We start from the raw sequence: 14,062 nt of genomic DNA, 5'->3' as shown, positions 1-14,062 counted from the left end.
CGGACCTCATCTGTTTTTATTTCATGAGCAGACTAACTCTCATAATCAGCGAGTGCTAGCTGGAAGTAATTATGTTGTGCGTAAGCCATCACCGCTCTATAATCAGGGTGTCAAAGTGAGGCTGTTAATAAATAAGTGTGTACATGGCTGGTGACAGGCTCAAAACATCTGATCTGATGAGAATAAGACTCGCTAAGCATTTATATTTGACATTAATAAGGGTCTATTGAGATCAATGTGTGAGGGCTATTTAAAGGGACCTTGTCATTTTAATTTTCTTAAAATAAGAGTCCAATACCAATTCAGAAATATGTACTACATTGATAAATATTTACTACGCAAGGGTTCTGCTAAAGTCCACATACAAATTTACTGTCATCGCTGTAAAACTTTCTGTAAAACTTTTGTAAAAGTTTCTTAGGAAATGAAAAAAAAAACACTGTACTTTTAAGTAATTAAATACTGTGTTGTCAAAGTTTACAAGCACTTTTAATTCCTTTTATCGGCAAACAAAAAGAGTGAGTAATATTTAAAGGGGTATTAAAACGATGAGTCATGCATTCTGACTTTTTTAACGTGCACATTTAAACGTGCCGGCTTCTCATGCTTAATATGGTCAACTTGTCAAAGAACGAGTTGGGCGTATTAAATAGTATTTCTGTGCTCGATACACTCACCCAGCGATTGTACAGGTATCGGAAAGATTTTAAAAAAATTCTTAGTCCCTTATTGGACAATTATCCCCCCCGCCAAAAAAATGAAAAAAAAAAAAATCACACGGCAGCATGGAGAGCAGGAGCATGCGCATACGTCACTTCAATTGTGTGCAGGAGAGAGAGCATAGGTTAACGAAGTTCAAGTGTTTGTTTGTTCACTGCATTTGGGTGATGAATGTTATATAAACTGTGGATATAACGCTGGAGTTGGAGATAATTTGAAACTGATATATAGAGCCGTCCCAGCGCTAAAAGTGCATGCGGTGAGTGAAACCGATGTCTGTGTTTTTTTGACAATGGGAACGCACGTGCTTTAGTTCAGCCTACCCCTCCCCCCTGCACACGCCGTATGATTTCGGAAGTAACCGTACAGCTGTATCTATCTTTTATAAATGTGTTCAAAGTTAATACTCTTCGAAGATTCAACGTATGCAATACTACTCTTAGACCTCATACAACAGTATAAAACAATAAAAAAGGCCAGTTCATGACACCTTTAAAACAACTTTAAAAACAAATTTTTATATTTAAAAGAAAAAATAAGGCACTACTCATAAACATCATTACTCAATGCATCGTATTTAAATCATTGGCCTGTCGCATAATAAGACTTGTAGTACTACAAGGAGCACAGAGGACTATTATCTCGTCACTTTGATGTGGAGTGGTGCGATCGCTTTGAACTCTGTATCAGGAGCGACTGAAGCAGACTAATTGATGACTAATGACTCACTGGCCCTGCGTCAGGTCACCTCAGTGCCAAATCACCATGAGCGTAAGACGAACCTGATCCAATCCTACAGCACAGACCGCCTGGAGGAAGACGATCGATTTCAGATTCACGATATGCTTTGGCAGGGGATGCTAATGTTGTATCCGCTCGTGACTGCTTTTTCCGGCCAGGGTGATGGAGAGTCGAAAAGGATTTGTGCAATATGCCTGTGATACAAGGATGCCTAGCAGAGAATCGTTCATTCTAAGATGTCTTTGATTTAAAGGGCCGCAATCCCAGAAAATGCATTTTTAAATGTTTATCTACCAGAAATTGAGTCGCCAGCGTGTGTGCAGAAACACCCTTTAATTATACAAATCCATCTATTCTTCTTTTTGTAATCTCCTTTAAACCACAACAGTGACACAAAACAGGCTGTTGGGGATCCCCTAACAATGTGATGTCACATTGTTTACGGCCACCCATGAACGCTCACAGACTCCGCCTTATAAGCACGTAGCACCACCCTCCGCCAGGGACACGCTGTCAGCCATTCTCATTCAATAGCAGATGTAGCCACTAGACAGCGACAAAATATATCTAAGAAACAACCAATGTGTGCTGCTGTTGGATGTAAAAGGAACATAAAAGGAGGCAAAGACAGGTGTTATGTTGTTACGTAAGTGGTAAAATGCAGCGCAACCAATCGTTTCAGAAGACTTGTGACCTACATAATTTCTGTAAAGCTTATTGATTACAACAAAAGAATGTTAAAGCAGTGTCTTTCTCTGTGAGTTCAGTGTTTTCTCGAATGTTCTAAGTGGGACAATAATTGGAGCGGATAGAAACAGAGTTTGCATTTGTAAGACAATGAGGTTATGCATGTCTGTCATATACAAGTTCTCTGAATGCATGTTTTTGCCTATATCCGTGTTTATGTCTGTTGATAATATGCATGCACATGATTAATCATCAATGGCCAACATTTCATACAGCAAACGGTCAGCATATGTTATTCTATCTACGTTTTTTTCTTCTCCTTTTAATTCGTATGTATGAACAAGGCATTAATGTGGTTTCTATTCTAGTTAGTGTATGGTTTTGGTTGGATAAGGCTTTACAGACCTAATAGCGCATTTCGCCATATTGCTTTACATGATGTCATCCAAAGCACATGTGTAAGCGCTCTACATCAACGTCTCTGCGGCGTTTTTTTAAATCATATCATATAGTTAAGAAATTCGTTAAGCTCTTAATGCGCCAAGAAAAAATATTAAAATAAAGAAAAACTATTTATAATCATTATTCATAATTAATCATTATTATTTCATCTTTAAAATTATGTTTATCTTTATTTATTGCTTTTAACTTAATGTTCTCGACAGGTTGTCAGATTCACCTAAACAATGTCAGAAAACTCAAACTGGAATAATGGATCATAAAAGTGAGATAAATGTGAGAACGAGAAGGTAAAAAGTAATTAAAAAGGTAAAAAGTAAAAGGTAGTAAGGAGTGTGAGAAACTGGGAAAGGCGTGGAAGAGAAATTCAAATTTATCAAAGAAGGCCAAAGAAGGATGTGCGAAAAAAATTATAAATGAATGAATGACTGAATGATGAATAAATGATGGGCGGGATGAAAAGTGATGGGCTAGGACTGGGAAAAACACCCACCCTTTTACATCATACTGACGCACAAGCACAGATCAAGATCAGACACAAAAGGCCACATATCCCCCCTCCTTCGCTCTCATTTCTGATTCCCCCCACCCCGAAGAGCAAGGGCAGTCCACTGATCCGCTGACGTCGACCCGCAGTGCCAGCCTTCCAGAGGAAACATCAACAAACACAGGTTGGAAAAGAAAAGCACACGCACAGAGCCAAGAATAACCCAAACAGGCGTTCTGTTCTGAGAATAAATAACACTTAACCTTTTCTCTTTCAGAAACAAACATGACAAGTTTAAACATTAACTTTCACTCAGCTTTTGTAGACTTTCTTCTCCAGAACACAAAGATGTCATTTTGAATGTTAGTCTTTTTATGTACCAAATTTAAATCTGCGAGACGTATTTTTAATTGTTTGCTCATACGAAATAAAACTCTGATACATCCCTCTCAAATGTTATATAGACATTTAGAAGTTGACTAGAAGATGTTTTTGTTTAGAATGTATGTAAAACTTTTCCCTTTTCTCATATCTTTAGTAGACACCTTAATGACATTGAAACATTTCTCAAAATATCTTATGGGAAAAAATCTAATAAATATATAGATTTGATTGAACAGAGGGTGAATAAATGATGGCAGAATTTTTTTCTTGATGTCATTGTCCTGACAGAATGCCACTGAGCGACTGAATTTTTCAGTGTTACAGAATTGCTATAGACTTATCCATGACAAAGCAAGTACTTTTAGGGCATTGTATTAATGTCTCTCCTCATTTAAGGCTAATCTAACCTAAAACACTGGGAAAGCAACTACACTGTCATTGTCCAATTACAACTGCCCTTGAAACAATCAAATTAAACCCACCCGTCTTTAGGGCTAATTGCTAATAACACAAAGTTATCCCTGTTCTAAACTGGCATGACTGGTATTCTTTTATCTTTTCAATTGCTAAATATCTTTTTATTTCTTCTAAAAGGTATAACGGGTTTTATCATCTGACTAGACAGTTACAGCTTCAGAGGGTCCAAAAACACTTCGTTAGCGGTTTAGCGAGTTGCTAGACTTCACAAACAGAGCTCAGTTGGACTACAATTCCTTAAATCTTTTTCAAAAGAACGAACGACAGATTAACTATTATATGATGTTATTATACTAGTTATTATTGAGGGTAATGTTTACACACAATTAACAAAACTATTCCGATGCTCCAAAGAATAGCACAACGTGCAGAGAAAGGCTGGGTGCCCTGTTGAAAAAAAACTCATATGCTGGGTTAGGCATGTTTTGATGATGGTTTGACCGTTTTAAACCAGCTATGGACCAGAACATGACCAGTTTAAACCAGCATCAAAACATACCAAACCAGCATATACTGGTTTTTTAAACAGGGTGAGTTGAACTCACTGGCATAATTAGCTTTCTTCCATGTTTCCTGGACAGTATTTAATTGGTAATGGTAATACCCCCGTCTAATTTACACAGGCCACGCAAATTGATCTCTGCATGGTCTAACACATCATTACATGTACATGCATGTGGGAAATAACATAAAAGTATTGAGTCAGCTTGCTGAACCCTGCACCCAGCTAATTGCTGAAGGATTATCATCACATGAACAAAGACAACTTGGATTTTTCTGCATCCCATCTCTCATCCTCCCTCTCTCTCTCTCTCTCTCTCACTCTCTCTATCCATCCCTAAAGGGTTCGGCTAAGTGGGATGAGTCATCGATTCATTCATTCCAAACGCTACGGACTGCAGATGCAGTGAATGAAGCATGTGTGTTGGAGAAAGAGCCAGCAAGAAATTTCATGAATTAATATATACCGTATCATAACGTATTATGTTATAGAACCCCAACGTATACAGAAGCAGAAGAACGGTTTTAAAAACATTAAAACTGTTCTTTCGTTAAATGTCACATCACGTTCAGATTTTCATTGACAAGACCCTTCACACGTAAAATAGACATGCAAGAGATATCATTGACAACATTAGTATCAGCCAGTGCCAATATCGATTTTTCGATAACTACATAACTGATATATCCAGCTAACCCTGTGACTCAACAGCTCAAGATGTAAATAACCATTATAATCTTATCGTTGTGATTCGTTTGTTATGGTCAGGAGATACTTTATTTACTTGCTTAATAAGTTACGAGTGCGGTATAACGCTTTAAGTTTTTTATGTTGCATAAAATCAACATTTACATTACATTTGGCAGACACTTTAATCGAAAGTGAATTACCTTACATTGCACTATAAAACATTTTCGGAGTAAGTGCAATCCCTGGGATCGGACCTAGGACCTTGGTATTGCTAGCGCCTTGCTCAAAGCACTGAAATATTCCATTTACTGATATTCCAAGTGTCCAATGATCTATACAAACATATTTGTGTACACGTCTCATATCACTCCATTTTCTCTCTTTTTTTACATTTTACTCTTTTACAGCTGTGCACTGAGCAGGATAATGTACTAATGGACGATATACCCTGATAGCAGACATACAACTGGGAGAGGTCTATTTGATGTCTACATTTACTTCTGTAAGACGTGTTATTTGATTGTTTGCTCATCTGCAATACGTCTCCGAGACGTCACCTGTCAGTTGTCATATAGACATCTAGAGGATGTCTGCAAGATGATCTAGAATGTGTGTGACATTGCCTTTTCTAAGACGTTTATTGGATGTTTTACAAAGTAGATCTTTAGAAAACATCTTATGGACGTATCTGTGCTAATCCATTATGTAACTTACCATCAGTTACCAGCCATAATAAACTAATCCGTGGGTAAAATGTCAATATTAGTGCCTCCTTAGTGAACGACCTTTTAACTAAAAATGTGTTTTTTATGTCAGCCTGTAAACAAACCATCGTATTTTTGTTTATTGTGATTAAAGCAGGCTAACATGTACTCATTTTGACCTGCAGGCAAAGGGTTTCAAATGACCTATTTATTTAGTCTAATATGCCCAATGATGTAAACAAACAAATAGTACTGCGGGAGAGAGAATGCCTGTTGAATAAAGCCATACTGTGTATCCAGACATAAGTCAGTGGTTTTTAGATGGATGAATGGATATGGTCATAGTACTCAGACCTGTCCTCTGGCCTTAGTCACAATCCGAGAAGCTTCGGTGAGTAACTCCTTATAAATACACCCACACAAATGTCCTCTTGCAGGAAATCATTCCACTCACAAGCACACACAAGCTTTAATGCCTTTCAGGAAAAAAATCAAACACAATGTGGCATCTCGTGCCATTTAGACGGCCAATGCGACCATAAACAAAACTGAATTACATCACAGTCTGTGGCCCTGTATAAGGTAAAACTTTATAAAAAGGCAGTTATTTTAACCTTATTTATAAAACTTTGGTTCATAATTCCACAGCAATTGTATTACGGTTAAAACTGGCACGCTCACAGCAATTAACAACCACTTGGCACACCGTAAAAACTGAGTTGGTGTACAGTCACCAAGATTGAAGTTAACATTGGAAACAAACAAGTACAGATTTTTACAGCACTAAACCAAACCTAATAAAATCAAAGCCCACTGACGCACAAGCATACAGTGAGTCAAGGGTAAAGTGCATGATGTCACCTGAACTATGATCCAAACACTCTCTCATGACACTCTTGCTATCTGTGCTTTGACGTCTTTTACTTGTCACTTTAAATTGACGCCATGAGTTGAAGTGCTTGTGCTATGTCGTTTCTAGGGGGTTTCTTAGAGTAAAACTCAGATTCCACATTGGCAGAATATATGATGGATATGAAAACGTTTCAGGAGCTTCAAAGTTGTCATCTGATTGGTTGAATTCTACAGAATTTCCCAGAGATGTAGGGACATGTACTTTACATTTTCACCTTCCTTAACATGATGCTATACAAAATGAATTGTTATTGGTGGCTTTACATATCAGTCAGACTGCCTCTTGGGCAGAAAACTGCTATGGAGTCCAGATACTATACTGCAAAAAATAAATGTCTTATCTAGTATATTGGGTATAAATAAATAACAGTTATATCTTTAGCGAGTTGCTTTTTAATTAAATATCTTTTTAGTATTGCTTTCTTCAAAAATCTCCAAGTTTATGCTTGAAAAAAATCTGTCTCCGCTCCACCAATAAACTGGTGTGTGGAGGGCCTTCTGGCCCAATATGGCTGCAGTCACATCGCTGAGGAGATTCCCCTTCCATGTAAAGCGCTATATGAATGTAACAAATTATTATTATTTATATATGCTAATTGGGTAAGAAAAAAAATCAGCTTTCAGCTTAAAAAACATTTAGGATCATTTTTCTTACCCCACCAGCAGATTGTTTTAAGCAACTAGATTTGATTTAAGCATTTATTTAGATTTCAGAATAACGAGACTATATATCACTGTAGTAGAGTAGGCGGGGCGAGACCGTGGTTTGAGTCCGGTGAGTAATTGTGAATTAGCGCCAGCTGTGCGCACACCGGGCTCGAATCACGTAGGAGATAGGGAGCATATAAAAGGAATGAGAGGGGAACCGGAAGACATTCAAAACATTTAATAAAGTAATATATTAATTATATATTACTTTATATATTACTTCCCCTCACGGACGACCGCCAGCGAACAAAACATAAATACAAATGCAAATACAAACATAACACAAGTTCGGGCCCGGTCCTCTCTCTTCGACGGTACGGTCGCTCGTTCCTTTTATATGCTCCCAATCTCCTACGTGATTCGAGCCCGGTGTACGCACAGCTGGCGCTAATTCACAATTACTCACCGGACTCGAACCACGGTCTCGCCCCGCCTACTTTACTACAATCACAAATCATTCTGAATTAAGAAAATTTATTTAAGATTCATATTATATTTGTACTTAAAATCAAGACAAAAATACCAGATAAGAATTATAATTTTTTTGTTGTGTATGGTGTTTTAGGTGATATTACTTGGCATTGGCATAGAAATGGCTTCATATCATTTATCAGGCAAAAATCTCTTGAGCACAAAGCAAATAAAGTAATAACTCTACCAAGAAGATTTGATAGCACTTAAGCTACAGGATGAATTTTAATACTTATATTAAGGTTAAGGGTTCATCTCTCAGTCTTAGTATGAGCCGTAACAGTCATCTTCACTTTAGCAAACCCATTAAAAAGTAAACGTCGTGAATGAAAAGAAGCATAACAAGAATGTTATATAGCCCAGCCGACTGTACGTTTGTTAGACAGCAGATTCATGTAAACCAAACCTCCTGGCCAACATCCGACATAAGTAATCATAAAATGTAAACAGACAAACGTGTACGCGTCCAGCCCGCCGCACAAATCAACATGAGCATGCTTGCAGGCCAACAGCAAATGGCCACATTTAGAGCACCAAAACATTTTCACAGCAGGATGTTAAACGCCCGTGTTAATAAGTTCCCCTCATCCGATGTCATTGTCCTCAACCGCAGGCCACCCCCGGCTGTCTGGGACATCTTAAATTAAATTCTCTCTTCCCCTCGCGAGGCTGCTGCTTCATATTAAACAGAGACTTATGAAGAATGCATGTGGTATATATAGACTTCCAGCTAGCGAATACATGAATGAATTCAAAAATAGAACAAACGCCCATCTGGACCAAAACATTCAGGAAGAGAGGGACAGCTCTTCTCCTTTGAATTATCCAGCGGATTTTGGCATTATCTCCAGCTTATTCTAAGGTTAAGGGTTAAGCACACACACAAGCGCGTGCATTCTCCCGCAACGTTGAGTCATCACTCCATTCACGTCACTGACAGGCATCAGCTCCCAGTAACAGACCAGTGTGCATCAGCGTCGCTGGTCCTCAAGCTACTCAATCCCATCAGCTTCTTCCTCATGAAGGGGGGCGAATCTAAATTTAGCATGATCCTGTCCCTCATGATGGGAAGGAATTCTTTATCCCACAAAGACCTCTGCATGTGGAAGATTGAGTCAAGGTTTAACACCCACTTAAACGCATGCATGACTTAAAACACATTCTCTTTTAAATACCAGTTCAGCAAACGTTTAGTCTAATTGGGCAACATCAATGTAACGAATTTATAAAGGTTAAGGTATCGTGTGAATAAAATTCTGTCCTTATCTACCCATATGTCATTGAACTTGTATATTTCTGCCGAGTAACACATAAGACGAAATTTTGAGAATCGTCTCAGTGGGTGATGTTTGGTTACTGACGTTCTACAAAATATCTTCTTTTGTGTTATGCAGAAGAAAAAAAGTCACACATATTATAAATTGAAATGAGGGTGAAAAAAGGATAAAAGATTTCCATTTTTGGGGAATATGCATGGAAATGTAAATGTATTTATAACGATAATGAACTCCCTACGAAAGGTAACCATGGTTTAAATATGGTAACCGTATTTTTTGTTTGTTTGCAATAAAATCAAAGTAGCCATAAAATAACTATAGCCTTGCCACAATAACCATTTTAACCATGTTTATTAGGTAAAATTATTGCAATAAAATTATGCTTTTACTTATCTATTGTACTTAATTTTTTACTTTACTATGGACATCCTTCTGAAAGGTGAAATTATGTACCTGGTTAAGATGATGTAGCTGTAAAATCACAAAAACTTATATTTTTTATATTATGTTACGTTAAAAGATATATTTTGCTTTTTAGCTTTCGAAGATATAGTACATTTACATCTATGCATTTAGCAGACATGCATCTCAAAGAAGTGTATACAATGTCTGCATTTACATCTGCAAGACGTATTTTTTTTATTGTTTGCTCATCTGAAATACATCTTTGCGACGTCTCCTGCCAGTCGTCATACAGGCATTAAGAAGATGTCTGTAAAATGTATATAATCTAGAATCCATATAAAATTGTGCTTTCTAAGATGTACAAGAACTACAGCACGAGCACACTATACATCATCGCATTAATCCCTTTGTGTTTTGTACATTATGCACGTACACGCCGATTGCCAACAAAACACAGACATATGACTTACCGAGTGCAGTTCATGTCCGGCACCTTTTAGCACTGGGACCGCGCCATCTATCAGTTTCAAACAATCTCCAAATCCAACGTTATATACACCGTTTGTGTGAATAAACAAACACACAACTTCTGTCACTATGGGAAGAGTAACAAGCTGCAGCTGCAGCCCCACAGCGTAGCCAATCTGGATATGTGGGTCTTCCTATGGCATGTGGTTGGCGCATGGGCGGTCTATTTCCTTGGCCTCTCCGTGGCCGTGCTTTTCCGGGAGAATTGCCCAATAAAAGGAATAGGACCATGTTACGAAACAGTGATCCAGACTTACAGTATATTATCGTGTTTTAACAAGTTGACCATGTTAAGCACGAGAAGCCAGCATGTTTAACAGTTTAAAGAAGTCTGAATGCATGAAATAGCATGTTACCCGATCTTTAATAGGGAAGCAACTAATAAAGTACTGAAAAAAAGGGTTAAAGCTTCAGGTCTTCCGAACAAATTGGCTACAATTCCATTCGAGTTTTCAATCAAACGCTAATGCCCAATGATAGCATCAATCTCATTCCAATGTACACGCCTGCTTACTTTCACAAGTTTAAACCCCGTCCGACCTAATCAGGCCAGCTAGGAGGAGAACAATCAGGCTTATGAGCTACATGCTATTGTTTTTCTAATCAATAGCTTCCCAAGGCACAGTAATCTTTCAATTACAGTCACACTCCACTTCTTTCTATTGCAGCAACTGCCAATCATGGAGGCTGAAGGTTTGTAGCACTTTCGCACAATCCCACACAATGGCTGCAGACAAAAGGGCTCCTCGCAGGCTGAGAGAGGGTGTAAGACATCTCATTGCAACCCCGCCGAGACCCGGCAAGCACTAGCTGACTGTTGTGACTGAGCTTCTGACACATATGGCAATTAGACCCAACAGTGGATGGCTCTCTTAGTGAATGAAGACGGGTTAATTCAGTCAGGAGATCTGCTTGATTTAGTCATGTGGGAAATTGGTTCAAGGGAGGGTCTCGACTGTCAATGCAATGAGGCTAAGAGGAATACAATATGACGCGTTGTGTTAACTAGGCATGACTCCATGAGATAAATTGAAAACTTATTGCAAAACGTCATCATTCATATTTTAGTCACTCTGTGAGTAATAATACAAAAGGAATTTAAACAACACTGTTCAAAACCCTAAGGTCTGTTATTATGCCAATTCAATTGCAATCTTGTATCTTTAAAAAGGCGGCTAAAAGTGACTATTCACCCAAAAAGGAAACTTCTGTCATCCTTTACAAACCTTCGAGTTGTTCCAAATCTGTATCAATTTCTCTGTTCTGGTGAACACAGAGAAAGATTGTAACAAATCTCAATAAAATGGAAGGAAGGAGTCGGGAACCGGAAGACATTTAAACAAACATTTAATAAAGTAATAATAGCCGGCGGCCCCTCACGGACGACCGCCGGCGCAATAACATTAACATAAACATAAACATAAATACAAACACAAGTTCGGGCCCGGTCCTCTCTCTTCGACGGTCCGGTCGCTCGTTCCTTTTATGCTCCCATCTCCTACGTGATTCGAGCCCGGTGTGCGCACAGCTGGCGCTAATTCACAATTACTCACCGGACTCGAACCACGGTCTCGCCCCGCCTACTCTACTACATACCCCCATCACCCCTCACAGGCCGGGGGGTACCCCCGCGACTGTGCAAGCTCCCTCCCCCTCCCTCGGGGGGGGTGGGGTGGGGGGTATGCAGCGACGACGAGACAACGGAGACGGGAGCCCTCGGAGCGACCGGAAAGAGAGAGGGGAGAGAGGAAAAAAAAAAAATCCGGTTCCCCGACATGCTGCCGCTCGTTCCTCAGCCAGCCGGAGTACTCTCCTTCGCGGTGCCTTGCGGTGGCCCTGGGGCTTCGGTGGACGGCTCGACCGTCCGCCCCCTGGCGGCCGGCGGTGGCTCCTCCTTTATCCGGGAGTCGGGGCGGGTTCTCCGTCCCCTGTTCCTCCCCCTTGGGCGGACGGACGCAGGCTCCGGCCTCTGGCAGGCGGTGGCTCACCCGCACTTCCGCCCCCTGCTCCTCCCCCTCGGGGGACGGACACAGGCTCCGGCCTCTGGCGGACGGCGGCAACCCCCCCGCTCCCACTTGGACGAAAGCCACCCCACCTCGACCCAGGGGCGCGGCAGCAAAGGTCGCCGTTCCACCGAAGTTTTGACGGTGGCCGCACCGTGCACTTCCGTTTCCCCAGAGCCACCGCTTCGGGCAGCCACTGGCGGACGCCCTTCGTCCGCGCTGCCCGAACTCTCCGGCACCGCGAGGCCACTCGGCGGCGAGGACTCTCCGACAGCATGTCTCTCCTTCCTCCCGGGTTTCGGCACCAATGTAACAAATCTCAATAAAATGGAAGGAAGGAGTCGGGAACCGGAAGACATTTAAACAAACATTTAATAAAGTAATAATAGCCGGCGGCCCCTCACGGACGACCGCCGGCGCAATAACATTAACATAAACATAAACATAAATACAAACACAAGTTCGGGCCCGGTCCTCTCTCTTCGACGGTCCGGTCGCTCGTTCCTTTTATGCTCCCATCTCCTACGTGATTCGAGCCCGGTGTGCGCACAGCTGGCGCTAATTCACAATTACTCACCGGACTCGAACCACGGTCTCGCCCCGCCTACTCTACTACAAAGATATTTGGAAGAATGCTTATAACCAGATTTTGCCCCCCATTGACGACCACAGTAGGACATTTTAGTAGTATTTAGATACATAAAGATATATGGATTTTTTTTGCCACAGTATGGATATTAAGTTTGCCTATTTTCTAAGTCTACGTCCGATGAAAGTGTCTATACGTTATGAATCATTTTTATGAAAATCGATTATTAACATTTGTGAAAATGTACATCCCTGTGCCACATTATATGAAATTAAGTTTCTAAATAAGAGAATTACCCAGAACACTCCCAGACATCGCAAATTGTTTGGCAACAAAAGAAAACACCTGAAAGGACACCATTATGTGGGATCCTGTTAAATATTTTACAATGGACAAAAACTCATGATATACAAAGGGCACACTTTATTGCTGGACGCTTTATTGTTTTGCACTGAGAAAAATAAAAACCAAGTATCCAAACAAAACATCCTGACGTATTTCGCTGTTGATCTGCAAAACTTGTTTGCACAATGAACTCATGAAATAATGAATACAAATTATTCATGGACACTTTTTGCATCATGTCAAGCAAGTATGTGAGCTTCACGATATACACTTCCATTGGCAGAGCTCAAACTGCATCGCTGCATGTTTGCAAAAATAAAAGAAGAAATCTGCTTAACACTGTCACAACTGTCCCCAATTGTGTAAACAAATTCTTGCAAAAATTGAATGACTAGCTGCTAAGTGTGCTTAGCTATAACATGATAAATAATGCAATTCATAATATGATAACGCTTTCAAAAATCTAAGTTTATCAAATCAATTTGTATTAAAAAATTATTTAACCAACATACAAACAAAATTATAAATTCTGAAAGTAAAAAAGAGGTTGCAGTACAAATATAGCCGTGGTGCTATTTGCACATTTGTGATTTCAATATTTAAATTGTGATGCATTTAAAGGTGGGGTGGTTGATTTTGAAAAGTGCTAACTTTAGCCTGCTGACACTGAAATTATAATTCCACCCTCTATACGATTTGCCGTACAAAGTCACGCCTCTTTAAATGAATGTATTTCATAAAATCCACATAACAAATTACAAGCTTAATTCATACAATTTTTCTCTAAGCATGTACACATCTGTCCAAAAGAAAGAGAGCAACCATGGTATCGTCTTTCAGACCCTTTGCCTGCAGCCGATCTCTCCATCATGTAAAAGCTGAACCGATCTTATTTTTAGCATCCAGATGTTTTTTTTCTTTACTGCTTCTACAAAAACTGACTATCGTTTTTTAGATACACTTGTTGTCGCTT

General features: G+C 39.8%; 1 protein-coding gene across 3 annotated transcripts in view; it reads right to left on the bottom strand.

Moving 5' to 3' along the window:
• The window catches only part of fndc3a (fibronectin type III domain containing 3A), a 75,698-nt gene that overhangs the window by 28,949 nt on the left and 32,687 nt on the right, over positions 1-14,062 (bottom strand). The window lies entirely within an intron of this gene.

This window comes from Triplophysa dalaica, chromosome 9 (assembly GCF_015846415.1).
Source record: "Triplophysa dalaica isolate WHDGS20190420 chromosome 9, ASM1584641v1, whole genome shotgun sequence".
Lineage (NCBI taxonomy): Eukaryota > Metazoa > Chordata > Actinopteri > Cypriniformes > Nemacheilidae > Triplophysa > Triplophysa dalaica.
Note: the sequence above shows the minus strand (reverse complement) of the source record. Positions and strands in the feature narration are given on the sequence as shown.